Raw genomic sequence first — 8,078 nt, 5'->3', positions numbered from 1 at the left:
CAAACATCCGGTTAGCCTTACGGACCAGGCTCTCTATACCCCAGACGAGTGCAGCCGCCAGACAGGAGGTAGGGAGGATGGTCTCGGGGTCAAACGGGGTAGCAGCAGAGCTATTCTGTGAGAGTGCGTCAGGCTTCACATTCTTGGACCCCGGGCGGTAGGAGAGAGTGAAATTGAAACGGGTGCAGACACAGGAGGCGGATAGTACGAGTCTCAGAGTTTATTACAGTACAAGGGGCATGCAATCGGTAGGTCAAGGCAGGTAAAGAGTCGTAATCCAAATCAGAGTCAGGCAGGTACTGGACGGCAGGCAGGATCAGGGTCAGGACAGGCAGAATGGTCAAAATTGGGAAGACCAGGAACAACTAAAACTAGAGCACAGGAAACACGGTAACACGCTGGTAGGACTTGACAGGACAAGACGCAACAGACAAACAGAAAACGCAGTTATAAATACAACGGGATAATTTTATATTTATTTTATTTCACCTTTATTTAACCAGGTAGACCAGTTGAGAACAAGTTCTCATTTACAACTGCGACCTGGCCAAGATAAAGCAAAGCAGTGCGACACAAACCACAACAGAGTTACACATGGAATAAACAAACGTACAGTCACTAACACAATAGAAAAAAAGTCTATATACAGTGTGTTCAAATGGCGCGAGGAGGTAAGGCAATAAATAGGCCAATAGTAGCGAAGTAATTACAATTTAGCAAATTAACACTGGAGTGATAGATGTGCAGATGATGATGTGCAAGTAGAAATACTGGTGTGCAAAAGAGCCAAAAAGTTAATAAAAACAAAATGGGGATGAGGTAGATAGATTGGATGGGCTATTTACAGATGGGCTGTGTACAGCTGCAGCGATCGGTTAGCTGCTCAGAAAGCTGATTTGTTCCAGTCATAATGGGTGAAGATAGGAGATATCTGATGGGGGGTGGAGACAAGCACAAAGACAGGTGAAACAGATCAGGGTGTGACAGATATACTGCATTCTGACCTGTCAAATTCAATGAAACTCTCATGTTTTGTGTGGAATTTAAAGTTAAAAAACTTCAATTCTACTTTTTGTCACTCAAACTCAAATTATACACCCTGTGGGGTGTATCCAATTCAGTTAGAATTTTAATTCCAAAATTCTGAATTGAGCACAACCCTGGTGTGTACTTGGTGGGTGAAGATTAGAAATTGTCTCCTCTAGCCAAAGTTTAGCATTTCAATTTATCTCATTTACATTTATCTCATTTACATTTATCTCACAAGGCCTGTTGTTCACCATCCAATGCCTTTATATGTGTCATAGGTGAAATACATGTGGGGCCTTTTTGTCTCATTTCACACACACACACACACACACACACACACACACACACACACACACACACACACACACACACACACACACACACACACACACACACACACACACACACACACACAGTTGAAGTGGTTTGGCCTTGAAAATTGCTTGCTGTGTAATTGAGGTATTTTGTTTTTGGCTGGTACAGTAACACTGTGATTGGAGAACCTGGCAACACTTCCAAAAAATATTTGAGCTCCTTCTCACCCCCTCATCCCATCTCTGCCTCTCACCTGTGTTTAATAAATATTGTCTCAGTCTATTTCATGTCCCTATGACAGACTACTGTCCTGTCCAGGAGGTGTGCTTGTTCATCAAGCTGCCTCACGTTGCAGAAACGTACTCTATGGGCCATTCTGGCTTGGACAAGACTAACTTACCTACTATGTCATGGATCACCAGACAGGTGGGTTATATTGTAACCCAATATGTTTGCGAAGTACTTGTGTAGGGGAAAAGTGGTCAGTTTGGCTTGGAGATGTTTACAGTAGAAGAGATTTATCTCGTAGTCTCGCTGTTCACATAAACAGTAGCAGTTTCTGTTGTTCTTTCTCTATTTATCTTCCTCTGTTTATGCCGTCTTTCTCTGTATCACTGAGCTGTGTTCTTTTTTTTGTCAGTGTCCTCCATCGCTCTCTTTTTCTTTCCCCCTCCCTTCTCCCTTCTCCCTCCACCCTCTTGCCTCCTCTTCCTCTTTCTAAACCCTGTCTCCCCTCTCCCCTCTCCTCCCTCTCCCTTATCCCTCTCCCACCTGTCCTCTCTCTCTTTCTCAGTGCAGTGATTGAGTGCTAGGTCTGACCCAGGCTGTCTCAGCAGGCCTTGCCTACTCTCTGTTGATAATGACTCTAACGAGACTCTGCCTAAATGAGCTTTTAATGTGCTGAGTCTACCTGCGGCTAGAGAGGGGGAGGTAAGGAAAAATAGAGAGGGAGTAGAGAGGGGAGAGTATTGACTTTAAGTGTTGTGTGTGCTTGTGCAGTTTTAGACTCCCTGCATACTGCATGTGTACGTTTTTTTGACCACCCGTGTGTGTGCATGCTTGAGTTGTCTGTGCATGTGGATGGAACTTGCCCATCCTGAACATGTGTTGTGTCCCTCAGAGTGCCGGGACATCCTGCTACCCATGATGCTTCGGGAGCTAAGCGAAGCGCTGAAGGACATGGGTCAGGGGCCTCATGACGACCGGAAGAACAGCGTGGAGCTGCTCAACAACATCCTGGAGGTCCTCAGCAGAGACAATGTGGTGAGACACACACAGCCTATCAGAACACAGCTTACTGATACACTGACCAATCAGAGAGCACCATGCTTGGATATAGTCTGAGCTTAAAGGAAAATTCCACCTAAAAACTATCTTTTGGTATTTGTTTTATTAGTCCATTGTTGATAAAGTCCCACAATGTTTTGCATGTCAGCAATCAGGTTTTCAAGATGGTATGCTGCATTTTGCATCATATGATACAGAATGCATCATACCGGCTGCATTTATGTATTTTGAAAGTTGTTGCTCCTCCTTTCCGCATCCTTTGACTCTTACTTTCCCCTTTCCGACACAGCCCTCCCCTCCCACTCCGTGGCTGAGTAACTTACTGCATGCTCACAGAACAGAGTTGCGGGCATCTGAGCAAAAATGGAGGAAAACTTAACCTCCGCAGGACCTATCATCCTTCCACTCCCTCATCTCTACCTTCTCTTCCTCTGTATCTGCTGCTAAAGCCACTTTCTATTACTCTAAATTTCAAGCTTCTTCCTCCAACCCTGGGAAACTATTTTCCACCTTCTCCACCCTCCTTAATCGTCCTCCTTTCTGCGGACAACTTTGGAGACATACGCTCCTCATTCACTCAGCATACTGAGTCCATTGGTCCCACTCGCACAGAACTATTCTACGCCTTGACCTCTTTCTCTCCAGAAGAAATCCTGTGACTAGTGATTCCAGCGACGTGACAACCTGTCCACTCGACCCCATCCCTTCCTCCCTCCTCCAGACCATCTCTGGAGACCTTCTCCCATTCCTTACTTCTCACATCAACTCATCCCTTATCACTGGCTGTGTCACCTCTGACTTCAAGTTGGCCAGAGTCGCTCCCATCCTCAAGAAACCAACCCTCGACCCCTCTGAAAAAACTACAGACCAGTATCCCTTCTTTCTATGACCAACTTTCTCCATATCTCTCTAAGAGTGATGTTCTTGACCCTAACCAGTCAGACTTCAAGACGGCTCACTCAACTGAAACCGCTCTCCTCTGTGTCACGGCAGCTCTACGCTCTGCCAACGCTGACTCCCTCTCCACTGTTCTCATCCTCCTAGATCTATCCGCTGCCTTCAACATCGTGAAACACTGGATCCTCCTCTCCACCTTGTCAGGGCTGGCCGTCTCAGGCTTTGCACACTCCTTTATTGCATCCTACCTAGCAGGTCGCGCCTACCAGGTGACATGGAGAGGATCTGCGTCGGCACCACTTGCTCTCACTACTGGTGTCCTCCAGGGCTCAGTTCTAGTCTCTCCTATCATTACTATGCGGATGACACTCAACTACTTTTCTCCTTCCCCCCTTTCTGACACCCATGGTGGTGACACGCACCTCTGCGTGCCTGGCAGACATCTCCACTCGGATGTCGGCCCACCACTTCAAGCTCAACCTCAACAAGACGGAGCTGCTCTTCCTCCCGAGGAAGGCCTGCCCGCTCCAAGACCTCTCTATTACGGTTGACAACTCCACGGTGTCCCCCTCCTAGAGTGCAAAGATCCCTTGGTGACTCGCTCCTGCAGTTTCATGCGCTACAACATCCGTAGAGTACATCCTTTCCTCACACCGGAAGCAGTGCGGGTTCTAATGGAAGCACTTGTCCTCTCCAGTCTGGACTACTGCAGCTGTCTTTTGGCTGGGCACCCGCTTGTGCCGTCAAGCCCCTGTAACTTATGCAGAATGCTGCAGCCCACCTGGTGTTTCACCTTCCCAAGTTCTCCCATGTCGCCACACTCCTCTCCGCACACTCCAGTGTCCACCAGTCGAAGCTCGCATCCACTACAAGACCACGGTGCTTCGCCTACGGAGCAGCAAGTGGAACTGCCCCTTCCTACCTCCAGGCTATGCTCAAGCCCTCCAGCCCAACCCGAGCACTCCGTTCTGGACCTCTGGTCTCTTGACCATCCCAAATCTACTGGGGGTCAGCTCCCGCTCAACCCAATCAGAGCTATTGTCTGTCCTGGCACCCCAATGGTGGAACGAACTTCCTCCTGACACTAGGACAGCAGAGTGTCTTCTAAAACCCCATTAAACCCACCTCTTCAAAGTGAGATATCTGTCTAATCAACCCCCCCATAAAAAAAAAACCTGCACTTGTCTTTTCCTAAAAGTACTGACTTTGCTGAAAACGTATTTACTGTGATATGTGGTTGTCTCAACTAGCTATTTTAAGATGAATGCATTGACTGTCAGTCGCTCTGGATAAGAGTGTCTGCCAGATGACTGGAATGTGAATGTAAAAGGGCGTTATAACTTAAATGTGATTGATTGATACGGATGATCCAGAACGCTTCGTGCCGGGGCACTTACCAATCACACACATAGTGACATAGTGAGTAGTAGATCGATCACTGAGCTCACCTGCTGACACGTACGCCATGCATGCTGATACCCAACGCACCCACCCACTCACAGAGTGAAGAACAAACACACGTCTTCAACATCCTACAGTGGCTTGTTAATTGCTTAGGCAATTTGTTGACAGCCCACAGAGCCTTTGAAAGGGAGTTATGACTGTTTTCCCCTTATTTACTTTGTTGGCACTAATGAATCCTGAGAAAATATGGAGAGAGTGAGAGGGGGTGGGGGAGAAGGAGAGGGAGAGAAGGAAAGAGAACGAGAGGGAGACGGAGGGACGGATAAACAAATGAACTTAAAGGGAGTTTGAGGGTGAATTGTGACTTTACATCCGACAGAGACAGACAGAGGTAGTCTAGAGGTACCGTATGTGTTCTGGGTTTAGAGCCTCTCTGCCTCTAGCAGTTTAATCTACTGTGTTGAATCCCTTAAGTCTTAGCGAGTCCTGGCTTTGGTGCGCTTAGGAGAGCTTTACAACATATGGAGTGATTATTTTTCTGTCCCAGACGCAACCGTGCCAATATAATATCTCCCTACCCTTGTGTATCAACACTCAGATTACAGACAAGTCAATCTGCCTGGTGTCTCACAGACAAAAAGAGCAAATATGAGGGATTAGATCTGTGAGTGAGAAAGAGGGGGGGGGGAAATAATACATTAAACCACAATTCATAGAGAGATGATGAGAGGGATTATGGGGTGGATAAAATGGAATACTTATAGATGGAAGAGAGAGAAAGAGTACGGAAGGCTGACGTGTGATCCATCACAGAAAAAGAGAAAGACAATTTGCAAGGAGAAAAGACAAACGATGGAGGAGAGAGAAGGTATCGCCATGGGGTTTGCATAGTTTTGCGTGCTCCATTTCATTTACACAGTCTCTCTTCGGTCTCCTCTCTCGCCCCCCTCTATTTTTTTCATCTCTCTCCTCCTTCTTCTCTCACCATCGCTCCCCTCTCTTTCCCTCCTCCCTCCCTCTGTCCATCCCTATTTCCCCCCTGTCTCTCTCCTTCCATCGCCATCTCTCTCCTTTCCCTCTTCTCTCTCTCATCTCCTCAATCTCTCTCCTCTCCTCTCCACCTCCAGTAGATGCTTCCTCACTGTGCTGCAGACTGAGTGATTGCCGTGGGGATTTAGAGGGTACCTGATTAAGTTGTCACGCCAAATATTTCTTTGAACTAGAGAAGGGAGAGACCGATGCGAATGTCCTGGGGAATAACACACTGTGTGTGTGTGTGTGTGTGTGTGTGTGTGTGTGTGTGTGTGTGTGTGTGCGTGTGTGCGTGTGTGCGTGTGTGCGTGTGTGCGTGCGTGCGTGCGTGCGTGCGTGCGTGCGTGCGTGTGCGTGCGTGTGCTTGGGTGTGATGCTGCAGGAGGGGTTGTGAGAAAGAGTTTGCGGAAGAGGAAGCATTGTGTGCCTCTGATTTACTGAGGCGAGGGTGTCTGTGTGTGCTTGTCAAGGTGAGTGTGGGTTTGGGGGAGAGATACGATACAAAAACGATGCAATCAGATTTAGTTATTCAGTTATAGGAACAGCTGCTTCTATCAAACCTGCGTGTGTGTGATGATACACTCCCTCCGCTCTGTTTACCTTGACTGTATCCAGTGACTCAAAGTCAGAAATTTAAATTTCATTTAATCATGCCTGCCTGCCCCAAATCAATCCCTTTAAATCATGCATAGACATGACAGGCCACACACACTGTGATGACACACACACACACATCCTTGCCATTAATTATTCAATTATTATTTCTCTCTCTTTTGGCACATACACACTGTTGATATGGCTAGAACTAGTTTGGGTAGAACCGTTTTTAAGGCCTGATTCACACGGTCTCCTCTGAACAGTTGATGTTGAGATGTGCCTGTTACTTGAACTCTGTGAAGCATTTATTTGGGCTGCAATCTGAGGTGCAGTTATTCTAATGAATTTATCCTCTGCAGCAGAGGTAACTCTGGGTCTTCCTATCCTGTGGCGGTCCTCATGGGAGCCAGTTTCATAGCGCTTGATGGTTTTTGCGACTGCACCTGAAGAAACTTTCAAAGTAATTTAAATTTTCCAGATTGACTGACCTTGACTGATGTTTCTCTTTGCTTATTTGAGCTGTTCTTTCCATAATATGGACTTGGTCTTTTAGCAAATAGGGCTATCTTCTGTATACCACCCCTACCTTGTCACAACACATCTGATTGGCTCAAACCGAAATTCCACAAATTTACTTTTAACAAGGGACACCTGTTCATTGAAATGCATTCCAGGTGACTACCTCATGAAGCTAGTTGAGAGAATGCCAAGAGTGTGCAAAGCTGTCATCATGGCAAAGGGTGGCTACTTTTAAGCATCTCAAATATGAAATATATTTTTTGTATAACACTTTTTTGGTTACTGCATGATTCCATATGTGTTGTTTAATAGTTTGGATGTCTTGACTATTATTCTACAATGTAGAAAATAGTAAAAATAAAGAAAAACCCTTGAATGAGTAGGTGTGTCCAAACTTTTGACTGGTACTGTATATACTGAACAAAAATATAAATGCGACATGTAACAATTTCATTGATTTTACTGAGTTACAGTTCATGTGAGGAACTCTATGGATTTCAAATGACTGGGAATACAGATATGTATCTGTTGGTCAAAGATACCTTTAAAAAAAAAATAGGCCTCACAATGGGCCTCAGGATCTCGTCATGCTATATCTGTGCCTTCAAATTACCATTGATAACATGCAGATGTGTTGTTTGTCCTTAGATTATGCCTGCCCATACCATAACCCCTCCGCCATCATGGGGCCCACACACGTGGTCTGAAGTTGTGCGGCCAGTTGGATGTTCTGCCAAATTCTCTACAATGAAGTTGGAGGCGGCTTATAGTAGAGTATACTGATCAATCGGAATCCACGCTTCAAGATTGTTTTGATCACACGGACTGGGATATGTTCCGGGTAGCTTTTGAGAGTAATATTGAGGAATATACTGATACGGTGACTGAGTTTATCAGGAAGTGTACAATAGATGTTGTACCCACTGTGACTATTAAAACCTACACTAACTAGAAACCGTGGATAGATGGCAGCATTTGTGCAAAACTGAAAGCGCGAA

This window comes from Salvelinus namaycush, chromosome 5, assembly GCF_016432855.1.
Source record: "Salvelinus namaycush isolate Seneca chromosome 5, SaNama_1.0, whole genome shotgun sequence".
Taxonomy (NCBI): Eukaryota; Metazoa; Chordata; class Actinopteri; order Salmoniformes; family Salmonidae; genus Salvelinus; species Salvelinus namaycush.
The sequence above is the reverse complement of the archived record's forward strand: the minus strand, read 5'-3'. Positions refer to the sequence as shown.